Source organism: Stegodyphus dumicola, chromosome 6, assembly GCF_044657685.1.
Source record: "Stegodyphus dumicola isolate Sdum_Otavi_A_Nest chromosome 6, ASM4465768v1".
NCBI classification, from domain to species: Eukaryota; Metazoa; Arthropoda; class Arachnida; order Araneae; family Eresidae; genus Stegodyphus; species Stegodyphus dumicola.
Genome location: NC_140773.1, coordinates 115,449,969 through 115,464,579, shown reverse-complemented (window position 1 = coordinate 115,464,579; position 14,611 = coordinate 115,449,969). Strand labels below are relative to the sequence as shown.

The 14,611-nt window shown below is 31.7% G+C and overlaps 1 long non-coding RNA gene across 3 annotated transcripts in view; it reads left to right on the top strand.

The window, feature by feature from the left end:
• The window catches only part of LOC146996825 (uncharacterized), a 351,038-nt gene extending 341,860 nt beyond the window's left edge, over positions 1–9,178 (top strand). Inside the window, exon 3 of one of the 3 annotated variants that reach the window (XR_015041706.1) lies at positions 8,479–9,178. This is a non-coding gene — a long non-coding RNA (uncharacterized LOC146996825). The remainder of the gene's footprint in view (positions 1–8,478) is intronic. The other 2 variants (XR_015041705.1, XR_015041704.1) reach the window with 2 other exon arrangements.
• The last annotated feature ends 5,433 nt before the right edge of the window (positions 9,179–14,611 follow it).

The window sequence follows — 14,611 nt, the reverse complement described above, 5'->3', positions numbered from 1 at the left end:
TTTGTTGTTGTTGCCTGTCATTGTATCATCTTTCTGCCTATTCTCTGTATAGATAGTGTTACTTATTTCAGTATACAGTTTTGAGAGCATATCATCTTGTAGCCAGAAAATGTTCAACTCAAATTCAGCCTTACTTCATACTTATAACACCATCAATCAACGTATATCGAGGTTTAATTAAATCTTCATTAGCGAATTCTACGAATAGTACTGAACTTTGCTGGAGTTCATCGACGTCAAACTCCAGTACTTCTTTGTTTCTAGCAGAAATCCAGAAATCCTAATTCCTTCATGGGCACACCGGAGTCATTGTTGAGATGAATTCCTTAACCTTTTAATTTTAAGTTTGTTATGTTTTATACCGACAAAAATGCTTACAGACGAAATTATTATGTAAATTAATCAATCCTTTATACACCCGAAACTATCCATTATGTAAAGTTCTGCATTTAGAGAAATAATAAGAAATGCTCATTATGTAATATTAAAAATAATATTGATAAAAAAATACAATTACTTTTGAAACGTCAACTTAGTCTTTAATTCGAGTAAAATAAAAATTAAGAAAACTAAACAACAGGAAAGTTGTTGACGTAAAAAATATTAAACATGTAACTGAAAGAATACATAATTTCAAATCAAACTTCACTGTTAAATTTACAAAGTTTTCTACTAAGTAAGTCACTGAATCTGATTTTAAATAAATATAAAACTGAATTTAATTTTAGAATAATCGGCCAAAAAATTACAGAATGGCCAGGGCTTAATTTTTAAAATTAGAAGTGCCTGAGCCCTACTTTAACCCGTCAGGAATGATATATAAAAACTGGATGAACAAAATAATAATAAATAAAACACTAAATTACGAGAAATTAAAGTTAAATAAAATATAAAGTACATTATTAATTATTAATTAATTAAATAAAAAGTAGATAAATAATCAATTAAATAAATAACAAGTACATTATAAAAATTAAATCAGTCGTGAAACAAATGTGATATGAGAAAATTAAAAATGCGGTAAGTTACGAAGGATAAAAGATGAGTAAATACTACAAATAATAAATTTCGCCCATTTCGTTATTGCAATATATACTTTAAATTCAGTTAATCAATATTGATCTTCATATGTGAATAAAAATATTTATCCTAAATAATTTTTCTACAGAAAAGCAAAAACTAATAGTTAATTTTATTTACCTTCACACCAGCTATATTTTGAATTTTAAATTTTATCCAAAAAGATTGACCATTTATAATTATGCCAAACCTTACGCTTCAAATTACGGGGGAAAATACCGAAGATTAATTAATATGTGCACCTGAAATTTAAGCAAAAGTAAAATGAAGCATCCGATAGGCTGCATTATATTACATACTGCAGGGATCCATAACATAATGCAAAATCCACTTCATATTGTTTCGTACGTACGTATGGAAAGCAACGGATTTTGATGAATTACTCTAATCCTCCACAAGCGGAGTAAGAAATGAAATAAATACACTTTCTGCGCAATATAATACACTATTTCAAGGGATCGTAGGTTAAAAAATGTTCTTTTACCAGCACAAAAATTAAATATGTTTAAATTATCGCTGATGAGAATGCAGGTAAAGATAAAAACAGAGTAAAACAGACTGAGTGTGTGAGAGACATTTTAAACGGAAATGAGCGGTTAAGAAATAAGGAAGAGTTGCCGTGGAATCGTGAAGAGAGAGAGCGTTCTCTTTGACCATGTCCCTCTACTGATATAATTATAGCCATCAAGCGAAATGTGTGTCAGGGGCAAAAAGAGTTCTGAATCTGACTCCTAAGAACGAAAATAAAGTTGCTGGTGACACTTTTCGCTCCCCCCCCGTATTTGGTTACATTAGCGGATACTGTGAGAAGACGATAGTATAGGGAGTTCTTGAGCAGTTCATGTCAGTATTTATGCTCACTCTATTATGCTCGCTGTCACTTAACGCATATAAATTTGTCTCTCTGCAAGGATTATGAACTGTAACTATCGATATCAAAACAGCTATACGATGGCATGACGAGAAATTTACGCGTTTCTAAGCAAGCTCTCATAAATTTATTGCGCTTCTTAAACGGAAAGATTTTCATATGTGAGTGAGGGGATTTTCCTTGAATGTCTCATGAGTTTTTATTGTGGTTCAGTTTTATAAAAAGAAGTAACGTAGCTCATCTTATTTAGGACTCCGGTGGGCTCCGGCGCAATTTAAGCCCTGAGTATGGCTGCAATTGAATCATTTCTTGCCAAAAAACGATCAGATTTGTTTTCATAATACTTTTCAGTTATTATAAGATAAATCTCCTTGTATTTACTTCGAAACGTAATCCAATAAGTGAAATTCTATGTGGTTGTATAGCCGAATATAAAGTACGATTTTAATCTCAAAGCATTTATATTTAAAACACATATCAACGGTGTATTTTCGTGTGAACTCAGTGTGGCCCGTCTTAAAAGTTTGTGTAGGCCGTCTTAAAAGTTTAAGTAGTGATATTAATTCCAATGAATTATTATTACAGCTTTTATGAGGAAAATAACTATGTAAGGGTTTGTTTTAAAGTTTTATAGCCGTCCAGTCGGTATAGTGGTAATTAACACACACTGCCGTACCGATGGGTCCCAGTTCAAATTCCGAAGAAGGCGTGGAAGTGTATGAGCGTATAATGTCTTTGCGACAAGGGGGAACTCAGAATACACTGCGAGGCGAAAGTCCTCTTGAGAATCTGGTAGTAGGGGAAGAGAGGTCGACCGCCCCCCTGGGTGTTCTCCTTCAAAACTGGGGCCGAAGCTAAATAGTCAGCAAGACCTAGCGACATCTAATGTACCTACGTAAATGCATAGAAGACGGCCTTGCTTGAACCTCTAAAATTTTATAGGCTTACGAATTATTTATTTAAGTTTCTTCATCGCTTTCTCCATATCTTAATGGGGACCACCAACTGCCGAAAGGTAAGGTACCTGAACTCTGTATAATTCAATCTGAGTTCAATTCCAGAGGAACGGCATGGCTGCATGGACGTTTTCGTGGCCTTTTCCCATGTACAGCATAGATACGAGCCAGTTTGTTCTCCATAAAGGCATTCCCCCTTTCAGCAGATAGTTCTAGCGTGCTTTGCCATAATCAAATAAACTACACCAGCATCTAATCTGAAAAAATATTTTGTGCCGTCTACAGCCACTTAATCATATGACAAAGAATCATTAAGCAAGCAAAATTCTGGAAATTGCATCCAAAATCATACGAGCGAAATTAAAACTTAAACCATAGTGTCTGCAAACTTTAATATCATGAAAACACGCTGATTTAACAATATTTTTCGCTATAGATGTAAGATATTTTCTCCCTACTTACCGTTTGCCTTCGCGGTGTAATAGGAGGCACATCCGGCTAGCAATCGGAAGGTCCGGCTAGCAGTCCGGCTCACAATCGGAAAGTTTGAATCCCGGCGAGCGGCGAGACTGCTGCACGTTTTTCATGAGTCCTGGTTTAATAAACCTAATGACTAAACACGGAAACGTTGTTTTCTACTTATCCTTCTGTGACAACTATTTTCCACTAACCGAGAGAAGACAGGGTAGAACGTAAATTTCTCCAGCAAATTACAACTTATTAGTCAATGATCTAGTTAGGATTTCATATCTGCTGACATTTTATAGTAAATGCAAAAAAAACATAATCTGTCAAGGTTCACGTTTTCGGCTGGCTAGTTAGAGGGAATTTCATGTGAAACATATAGTGATTATTCATGTAAAACTTCAGAGCTGAACGAAGGATTGCAGTTTATTGAAGTGAAAGAAAGCTCATTATGGTTATCTGTCTAAGAGGAGGGAGGTATTCGTGGAGAACTGAAGTTCTTCATCAAAAGCTTGAAAAGTGGGGCAGTGATATATTCAGGTCGTACAGCGTTACATACCTTACGTTACCAATAAGATAAATCACGAAAGCGCTTATATAGCCAATCGTTTATTAGGATCTGATCTCAGGTCAACCTACCGTTATTCAGCCATCTTATCCACTCGGTTAGTGGTGAGAAGAATCAGGAGGTAGTATACAATTATTGTTTGTAGTAGACAATTATTATCAGTAATAGACAATTATTCTTACACCCAGTGGACAATTATTCTTAGTAGTAGACAATTGTTCTTACAATTAATTGTAGTAGTAGAGAATTATTCTTACTTTACTAATAATTGCTTATTTAATTATTAGAAAGAGCAGACAATTATTCTTACACCGAACACAGTATTCAGCAAAATTATAAAGAGGTTTTAGAAAATTCATGTTCTTTCTTTAATCCATCGAAACTTTGGAATAGAAAATATGAATATCAATTAAATAATGATCGTAATGACACAAAAATGGAAGAAAGAGAGATAAATATTCTGGAATGGAGAAATAAATATTCTGGAGCTATTCTGGATTTCTAATACTGCTTGGGAAAACGAAACAAAGAGGTGAAATGATGGTCGCTTTGCATTTTTGCAGGTTAATCTAAAAGTCTCCAGAACGTGTTTCCAGCTGTTATAATACTACTGCAAATTTATCTAGAAATTGCTGCAAGTATTATTTGCTTGAGAGCTGTTTTTTTAGATGCATATTGGTTAAGATGCACAAGTACCTTGTACTTAAGAAATCTTACTCTAAAGGCTGATTTAAGGGTATGTAGGAAAGAGCAACTGGAGTAATGAAACAGACGTCTAAAATGTAGTGGATAATTTTGGTAACAGTAAAACAAGCAAAATACACTTTAGAAAGTTAGAATTAAAGTGTTTTTTTTTTTTTTTTTTTTTTTTTTTTTTTTTTCAAAATGTTATTTACTTTCCTATATATCTTACTATTTTTTTGTGCATTGAAAGCATGGCAAACGGATCGCCCGAGGCGGCAAAAGCTCTAGCTGCGTCATTGATGGCAAGCTGAGCGTCAATGAGCTCATTTCGGATAATTTTGTGATAAAAGACTCTTTAGCAATCCTGCTGGCAAGGTGTGCCACACTGTAACGACTTTCATGAATGTTTCAGTAAATCCAGATATTCAGGTCTTCAACTCTGAGGAGTTGTTATAAAGACTAATTTTATACTTTTCCGGTCATTGATTTCAATATCTTTTATCTCCTTTTCGATGACAAATTTCTAATGTAAATTGCGACTTATCTTTACTAATCTTCTACCTCTACCTACCTTTCTTCTATCTTCTATCCTATCTCCTATCTTTACCGAATATAGAATCATTGTTAGAAGTTTCTAGGAAGGTAATGATTAACCCTATCGGCGATAACGAAGCTTCATTCAACGCTTGTTTGTTTACAGTCCATAAATGACTGTAATCAGAAAGTTGTACAATTCATGGATCCAATAATACTGAGAAATAAGTTAGAAGCTGGGATTCAGTCAAAGACCTGGACAGTTTTTGACTTTTGCCCACTGTATCTTTCCCAAGAAATACTACTTAGGCAAGGTTGTAGAAAAGGAGGATGAGTCATCTAAATCCATTGGCGGACAGAACTCCCACTATCATACTTTAATAAAAAAAAACCTTCCACGACCACACAAGTAGATTAGAAAGCTTAATCAGGTCGTTAATTTCAAAACTGAGAACTAATTTTTAATGATAAACACTTTTTGAAAAGTTGTTTAAGAAATATCTGAAATTTTTTTAAGTAATTTAATTTTATGTAAAAAATGCTTCTCTTTAAGAAATAATTAATTTTGTATTGTTATATTAAAAATTTGTTCTAGTTGTAAATACAGAAACACCATGTTATTATCGTTTTTTCTGTTTTGATGCCTTTAATTTTAACTGTATAACTTAGGCATTTTCACTGTGTAAATACAAATAGTCGACATTTAAAAATTAATACAAGTCTCTTGACTTCGTCAAATGTTTCAAGAGAGTTGCGTGTAGTTTGGAAAGAAAAAAAACTGCATAATTAAGATGCTTTAGAGAAGATCCAAGAGCTGAAGCTTTAGAAAAATACAGGTTCTAATATCCAGACTAATTGGGATCACAATCTGTTCAGATATTCAAAAGATCCAGATAATTGGAATCACAATCTGTTCAGATATTCAAAAGATCCAGATAATTGGAATCTTTTTTTCCTTCAGGATAAAAAACAAGAAGAAAGTCTTTTTTTTTCTTTTACCTGTTTTAATTCAACAAAAATTATATACTATTAAAAAACATTTTACGCTTTATATTTAAAGAAAAGATGTTCATTCCCAAAAGCCGACGTACACCAAAATGTTAATCAAAATCTAACTAACCACATCTATGCCCCGTAATTTCCACATCTATGCCCCGTACTAACCACATTTATGCCCTGTATTGACGAAAGAGTTATGGGAGACAGAACTGTCCCATCGTTTGCGTCACCTATTTTCATAAAAGAATTGCATTTACGGCTCAGCAATTTTAAGTAAACAAAGATCAGTAAGTTTATGCGATGCATAATTCCATTTTCATTCATTCTTATAATCTGCGTACTTAAGAAAACATTTCTATAGACCAACCTACATATTTCAGAGATTTATCAAATTTATTTAATACTTTATTGAAAGCGTCAGGTATTATGTACCATAGTGCAACTTTGTGCTATTTGACTATATTATAGAATTGAAAAACGAGTTAGCAATAAGTTTAATTTTACTTGGACTGGAAAGAAGAATAAGAGATATGGGTAACTAACTGGCTTTCAACTGCACTTATCTCCTTTTGATTGCTAGTTCCCAATATTAATTTACCAAGCATAGCCAATAAATAGGGAATGTGAAATATGCAATACATGGGCTAAAACGCGGTTTACTTTAAGCTTATTTTAATATTAATTAGTTATTACTGAGCTTTGCTTTGCTTTTGTTGTACATTTTATTTGAAGGGTATTGGATCATTTTTGTGTGGTATCAAAAAATTATATTGCAGTTACTGCGTGATAAATGCAAATGGAAGGACGGCTTTTGAATTAATTACGCTAACAATTTGCCTGAAACAGCAATTTTGTTTCATGAAAGATAATTTGAAAAATGCATTAGATACAGATAGGAAACAAGCAAGAATAAATACACAAACCCCAGAGTATCATATTGAAATCTAAACGTGGAAGCCGTGAAGCTATTGTTTCGCTTTTTAAAGCGCCGTTTTTAACAGAAAAAAAATTAATGATAGTTTAAGAAAGGCATAGAATTCTACCTTATGCACGAATCGAAATTTAGATCTTTTGTATCAAAAGCAAGTGTCAGAACAATTAGATCAGCAGACTTCCATTTCCCCTCCTCTCTTTTCTTTCTTTCATATTGTAGAAGTTTTCAGTAATATCTAAGAAGAAAAAATAGATTAAGAATGAAATTCAATTTTGATTTTTCTCATAGTTTCAATAAAACTTCTAATCTTTAATCTATGTTTATGTAGTGATGTGTTTAGGGGGAAAATAATTTTTATTCTAACAGAACAATATTTCGAAGTGCATTTTTAATATCCTTCGTTACTGATCATTTGGAACCATAATTCTCTAAGCAACTGGTTATTTTCTTTTTTATCAGTCATCTCACCAGAAGTTAAAAATAATGAAACGTTAAAAAAAAAACGAAAAATTCTTCACCCCTAAATATTTCTTGATTTCATAAAAAATAATTGCTATTTTCTGACCGCTTATGATCTTCTTTATGGTTATTAATGAACTGATTAGCTGGTGTGAGAAATTCTGAGTTCCCATTCTTGAACTGATAGCTGTCTCTATCAAAACTATTTTCTCACAAGGAAAACTGATAGAATTGGATAAAAGAATTTTCCAATGATGATATGGGTTAAATATTTGGAAGGAGAATTTTTGACTCTCCACGACCTTTGTCTTTTCTCGATTTGATCATCCACGACGACTTATCCATATTAAGATTTCGGTAATCCATATTCTGATTTCCATGATATATGGATTCATTCTTCTCTGTATTATTATGGAACCCGCTGTTCTTAAAAATTAATTAGTAATCTTATTTCCATTGACATTGTTAAGCCACTGTTTAAAGAGCAACATTTTATAGGGAAACTTATGAATAGTCATACTTTGATATCATTCAAAAACCTTCTAGTTGCTTTTGGAACACATCACAACAATACGCTGTTATATTATTAATATATATAATATTACATTTTAAAAATTTGTTTTAATCAGATACAGGGAAAGGATGAAAAAACTGTCCTCTCAAGTTATGAAATATCTTGGAAGATTATAAGGAATGATTATAAGAAAAAATAGTCATATTCACTTTGCGCATTGAGCAAACCATGAAAACATTCATACAACCATGTTATATGTGGCGAAAACACATAACTCTCATGCAACGAGGCCTATCTCCTTCATGGAAAAAACTATAAATAATTTTTATTAAATTAATTAATTTAAACTAAATATTTTTTGTATTGAAAGTAAATTTATTTATTTTAATTTTCGATTGTGTCTGATCTTTTCAGTATTTTCTCCAGAGTTGCCATCTTAGAATTTTGATTTAATCACATATAAAGTTTCTCGTCCCTTCTCAATACAGAGTGGATTCCTTACAGCAACAGTCTCCAACTGGCAGCCTGTGAGCCGCATGTGCCCACGAAAATATTTTATGCAGCCCGCGAAGCTATTTCAGTTATGTATTTATTGCAAATAATGTATTGAAAGATTTCAAAATTTTAGTTAAGTATGAGTCTATATTATTTTCATTTCCATTAAAAACAAACACGAATAACACACCACAAAACCTATAAATAGATCTAATTAATTTAGAAAATGATATCAATCTTATTCAAAGCTTGAAGATACATATTTTATTAATTATTTTTCTTTTGTGTAACTTTTCCTAACTTTTTGTTTAACAATCCAATGATAATCATTTCTAGTTAATTCTTTCCAAGTCTACAAACTTTATCAGGAATGACACGCCATCAAATGTCAAAAGAAATAAAGATGTTTATATTTATTTGCATACAAACATATGTAACTTTATTTATGCTTCGAATAAAAATTTATTACATAAGAAGAAGAGACTAGGTTGTCATAATTTACTCTCAAATTTTGCCCTACTCGTCAAATTGTCTCTGAAAGTTTAGCAAGTAGTTTGAATTAAAGTAAGTCAGTTAATGATTAATGAAACTTGTCAGAAATATTTGAAATAAATGTCAGTGCAAGAATCTAATGTTTAACTATCAGTATCTGTATTTGAATTACAAAGTGTAACCAACAAAAAATGTCTTACAGGTACAAAACTTTAAAAATTTCAGATAGAAAATAAATGCAAATTTGACTTTTTTCCTTTACGGTATTATTATTATTGTTTATGTTGTACAGTCATTAGGTTATTTTAATGCTGGAGAAGTGAAAAATGAGCAGTGCCCTTGCCAGAACTCGATCCTGTACCTCTCGACTATGGGCCGAATGTGCTATCGTGACACCACGAAGGCGTGTTGCAAGGAGGACGAAATTCCTCATATACTCCTTTTTTAAAGGGCTGCTAGGGATTGCCTTTTGGCATTTGAACTATTAAGCAAACCAAAAGTGGGAGAATAATGTTTCATGTTCGATTCTGTAATTATGAATCATGCTCAGTTTTTAAATTATACACAAAATAGATTTTCAGCTTGAATTTTTCTCTCATTATTGGTACAGAGGTATACATTTTCAGATACCTAAGAATTAATTTAGTTGTAAGGTTTTAATTTTAGAGGTCAAAGCATTCCTACGGAAAGAAATAATTTATGAAGGAAGTTAAAAAGTACAATAGCTTGCATATGATTTCGTGTAAATAATTTTAATTCGACAGAAAACAAAATTAATATTCTGACGCCACACTTGTGAGTGGATAAGAACATATTTCTAAGAACTGACTTAAAAAAGAGGACAGGTTTGAAAATCTGACATTGTCTTTGAAAGAAAAATTAATTGAATACGGAACAAAACTTCAGAAAAATTTTAATATAAATTTATTAGAATTTATTTAACTTTTTAATTAAAAGTGTATTTATTTTATGATTAATGACTTCTTTCCTGAGAAACTCAAGACTGCGATGATGCTTACATATTCGCCTGTTAAAATTTGTTATTCCAGCAAACAGAAATTAGTTCAGTTTACTTAAAAGAATAAGCAGTTACGAATTGGTGCTTTAAATGTATTTAGTAAAAATCTTTCTAATAGTATTAAAGATTTCTTTCTCAAGGAATGCTTTTATTAAAACACATTTCGGTGAAATATTACTAAGCCTCAGTTTCTGATGTTTTAGGAAGATTGTTTCTTAGAGAATATAACTGTAGGTAATTCTCAATCCCGTTATTAATTGTGTTCTGGAAAGTATTAGTTCAGTGTCATGGTGAGGTGATCGCCTTGAAAAGTTTCACTGTGTTTACTCTTGATGTTATTCTGAAAGCAAAATATTCAGTTTAATTTTATATTTATAACCTTACATTGCAATAATGTAGATGCTACACATCGTGTTAACTTTATCTGAATCTAGCTTTAATGAATTCACTCCGAAGATATCTCAGATGAAAGATCAAGGCACACATTCAGCAACATGTCTACATTTGAACTGCAAGAAATAACTGCATCTATCTCTAACTTGCATTGCTCCGAACTTACGTTTCTGTCCGATCCCTCAACGTCAGGGTAAAAAATAGCTACACCCCAGAAAGTAGCTGATCCCACATTTTTCGGGTTTCCTTTTACCGTTCTGTACAACAGAGGACTACTTGTTCTGGGTGCCGTCTCTGAAAAATCCTCTTCCCCGGATCTGTGACTGGTATTCGGCTTGCTGCTCTCTCTGTCTCTCTCTAGTAGCATCCTTGCGTTTTTCTTTTCTTAGTTTTTCTTGTATTTTTTTTTTTTTCCTGAAGCACTTCCCCCCAAGAACAATTAGTGGCCTTCTTCGAAAGCATTTGGCTCAAGTGGAATTGGTATTTCCAGCGACATGCCGCCAACAAATATTTTCCGTAAACTGGAGCAGTCTTGTTTGGACATCTGACGCCAACCTTTTAGCGTGCGTCATATCGAAAACCTCAAAACAAACATATAAATGACTGTTTTGATGGCTGAAAACTAGAAACGAACCTTTGTATCTTTGTGATAGATTTGTTGACTTTATGGAGTTCAGAAATGAAAGTGAGACAGAAATGGCGAATATATTTTAAGAAGTACGTCAGTTGATGAAGTCAAATGACCTTTTATCATCTGAAGCATTCCAACTATATGTAATTTACGCAACTCCGGTTTTATATATTATAACAAAGTCATAAATTCTTTTATTGTTTGTAGATTAATGTTCTCAACTGCAGACAGCCATAAATTCTGTTTCCGATTTTGAGCAAGAATTCATTTACTTCATTTACTAAGAGAAGTTTGATGATGACGTAAAATGATTTGCTTCAAAGAAAAAAGTGAAATATCATTTCTTATTATAAATAGAGTTTTGAAAGATTTTTCTTTTTTTCAAATTCTTAGACATGGAAACCATAGGAAATTAAGATTTACTGCATTAAAAATTCGAAATAACTTGATTATTACTTGTAAGGTTTTTCTTCCTCCTTAGAGTTTGTCTTTGTAGTGTAACTTTATAATGCACTTCTGGCTAGCAATCGGAAGTTCCGTAATTTCCAGGCCAGGACACTGCTCATTTTTCAGGTTTCTTGCTGCGATAAAAAATAATAAGACTGTAAATGATATTCTAGAATGATTCACTAGGATACATTTATAATTGTTATCAAGGATTAGATTTATAAAGATTCATTTCAAATGAATTCTTTACTGAATTTACTTACTGTGGACATGTTATTTAGTGTGAACGTTTCCAAATGGAAGTATGCAAAACATTGCAGAAAGCTATATTTCTAATAGTTATATTTCTCTCCTAACTAGATCAAGGGTCAAGTGTTTATGTTTAAAATTGGAAATGCCAAGACGTATAACTATCCATAGGAAGCGGCGAATAATAAAACCAAATATCCGTCAGAGAAGCTGTAAATAAAACAATAAAAATGAGCAATTAAAACTAAATAAAATGTAAAAAGGTATACAAATTACAAAATAAATAAATAAATAAATAAAATAAATAGATATAAAAAATTAAAGTGTTCTAAAAACGAAAACAAAAATTGCTGCAAATTTAAAAATACATCTAAGTGGCAGTCTTTATGAACATTTGCAACCTTATTTTGTTAACAAAATCTGTTGTTAATAAAGTCTGTTTCATACCATCTGCAGAATCATTTGTTTTTTTTTCCTCATTAATGGGGGCATAGATGGCAGAAAAATGTACAGATTTAGAATTTAAAGTAGCAGTAAACTTTATTCATTGTTAAAAGTCTATTTTAAGGACTTCTCTTTTGCTGAGTTCCATGGCCAATTACGAGAAGGAAAAATTTTTTCAATAGTTCCCCAGATTTGATAAATGTGGTGAAGAATTTAAAACATAACCTAATTATTGAATACTTTTTGAAACTGCAATGTTTTTGATTAATCAGACTGACAATTTGTAATTCTTTTAAAAATAAAATTTGCATAAGTTAGTACACGTATTTCTAAAATAAAATCTTACTGAAAGTGAAACATAATCTATCATAGGTTCATTTTTTGATTTGTTTAATTTTTGATACTTCCTCTTACTTAGAGAAATGCACCAGTTTTTTTAACAAAAATTTGGATATGCCCCAAAATTTAAATCCTAATAATATGGAGACCATATTTCAGATGCAAGATATTGCGGTTTGATGTGCATATTATATGAAGGAATAGAAAGGGACGTGATAAAATTAAGCCGATTATAATAGCCCTTTTAAGTACACTTAAGTCTACTTAAAAAGGGCTCTGCATTTCCTTATAATGAATTTAAATTCAGATTTAATTTTTAATGGAAACTAACATGTTAGATATATATTCTTAATTATTCATCTCTTTGTGATTAAAAATTACGCTTTCATTTAATGTAAAATAGTATCTTAGAACGTTTAATACATATTTTGGAGGCATAAAGTTGCTAGCCAAACAATTTCACCATACCTAGTTTGGTAGTAAGTCCATAATAAAACATCAAGCAAAAGTATCGACTTAAAGGTTTTTTCCAATTATTAGTTTCTGAATACCTCCTCAAAAGAAAATCAGAACAATATTTCTAAAGCAGTTCACTAAGATTTTGACCTTAGAATAAGCAATTTTTTAAGTATTACGTCTCTAGCTTACAAGAAAAATATTATCATGAATGGAAGACCAGCTGCAAACTTCTTTATGAGATAGTTTTGGCTGATGAAAAGTACCATTATGCTAGATCAGTGGTCTTCAAACTTCGTCGGGGCTGAGGTGTGCTTGCGTTCTTTTACACAAACTGTCCAAGTCCTCTATTCATGTTACCTTCAGTGGCATTTCATATTCTGCATTTAATTTAGCTCTGTATTTTGTTTTTGTTGCCATATACGTTGAGATAGATTTTTCATTTAGATACATTGTTATGAATGACATTAAAATCTTCTAGCTGTATGAGAATTTCCAAGGTATTCTGTTTTAATCTTGAAGCAAAAATTTAAAAGCTTCTTTGGCTTAAATTTAGATTTTAACATCGAATCTGATTTGTTGATAACTTGCCTTCTGATTTATCGCGCTACTCGAACAAACGTTTTATCCAGATACTTATTTTTTTTACTTCTGGGCAATATTCCCTTATAGCTCTCTTTAGTTGGAAAAGGTGCTCCATTATACAGTTTCTAATACTGTCGTTTAAATTCAATTCATTTTACATTGGAAAACTGTTTAGTTTTGCAAAGAATTGCACGTCACTTTGACAAAAGATGACCACGTGTTGAGCTTTAAAACTAATCTGTAACTAAATGTATTTTTATATTTTTTTCTTTAAAAACACTAGTCAACTAGTGTGAGTGATTTATGATTTTCTCAACGAATTTTTATTTTGACTCATGGAACCCTGGGGTGTTTGACAAATAAATACACGTTTCATCTAGCACAATTTAAAGACTACTGTGCTAGCTAAAAAGAATATTCATTTTTCACAATATGATAGAAAATGACAATTTTTGAAAACTAAAATGAGAGAAAATTTTTCAAAAGTGCTTCGGATATATGTGAAAAGCTCTGAAGAAATTTTACGGCGGTAGCAAGTTTTGAATGTAAAACTGGAAAATAAGCTCAGGAACTGTGGCTCAAAAAAAAGTCTGAGTATTTAAACCACTGTCATAGCGCCAATGTTTTAGCAAAATGTCACTCATTATATGATATTGAAAATAAGAAATGTGGCTAGTTTAAACTATGAGGTTAATTTAATTAACCAGTTATTTGTATGTTATTTTTTCCTGTGTCTTTTATTTTGCTGCCTGCTTTCACTAGACTACAAATTAGGATGAATAAAAATAGCTACTGTAGCTAGTATTTAGAAAACCTGAATTGACAGCATAGTAGCTTATATTTACATAGCGATTTAAATAACCCTCTTGGAGCTAGGAGTAGATAGCTGCTACGCTGAACAGTGATTTCTTTCTCTATTAAAAATTAATACTAGGCAGAAAAAAAACCCTGTATTACAGCCGAAGCTCTACACAAAATGTATTAATTTAAAATAGTTT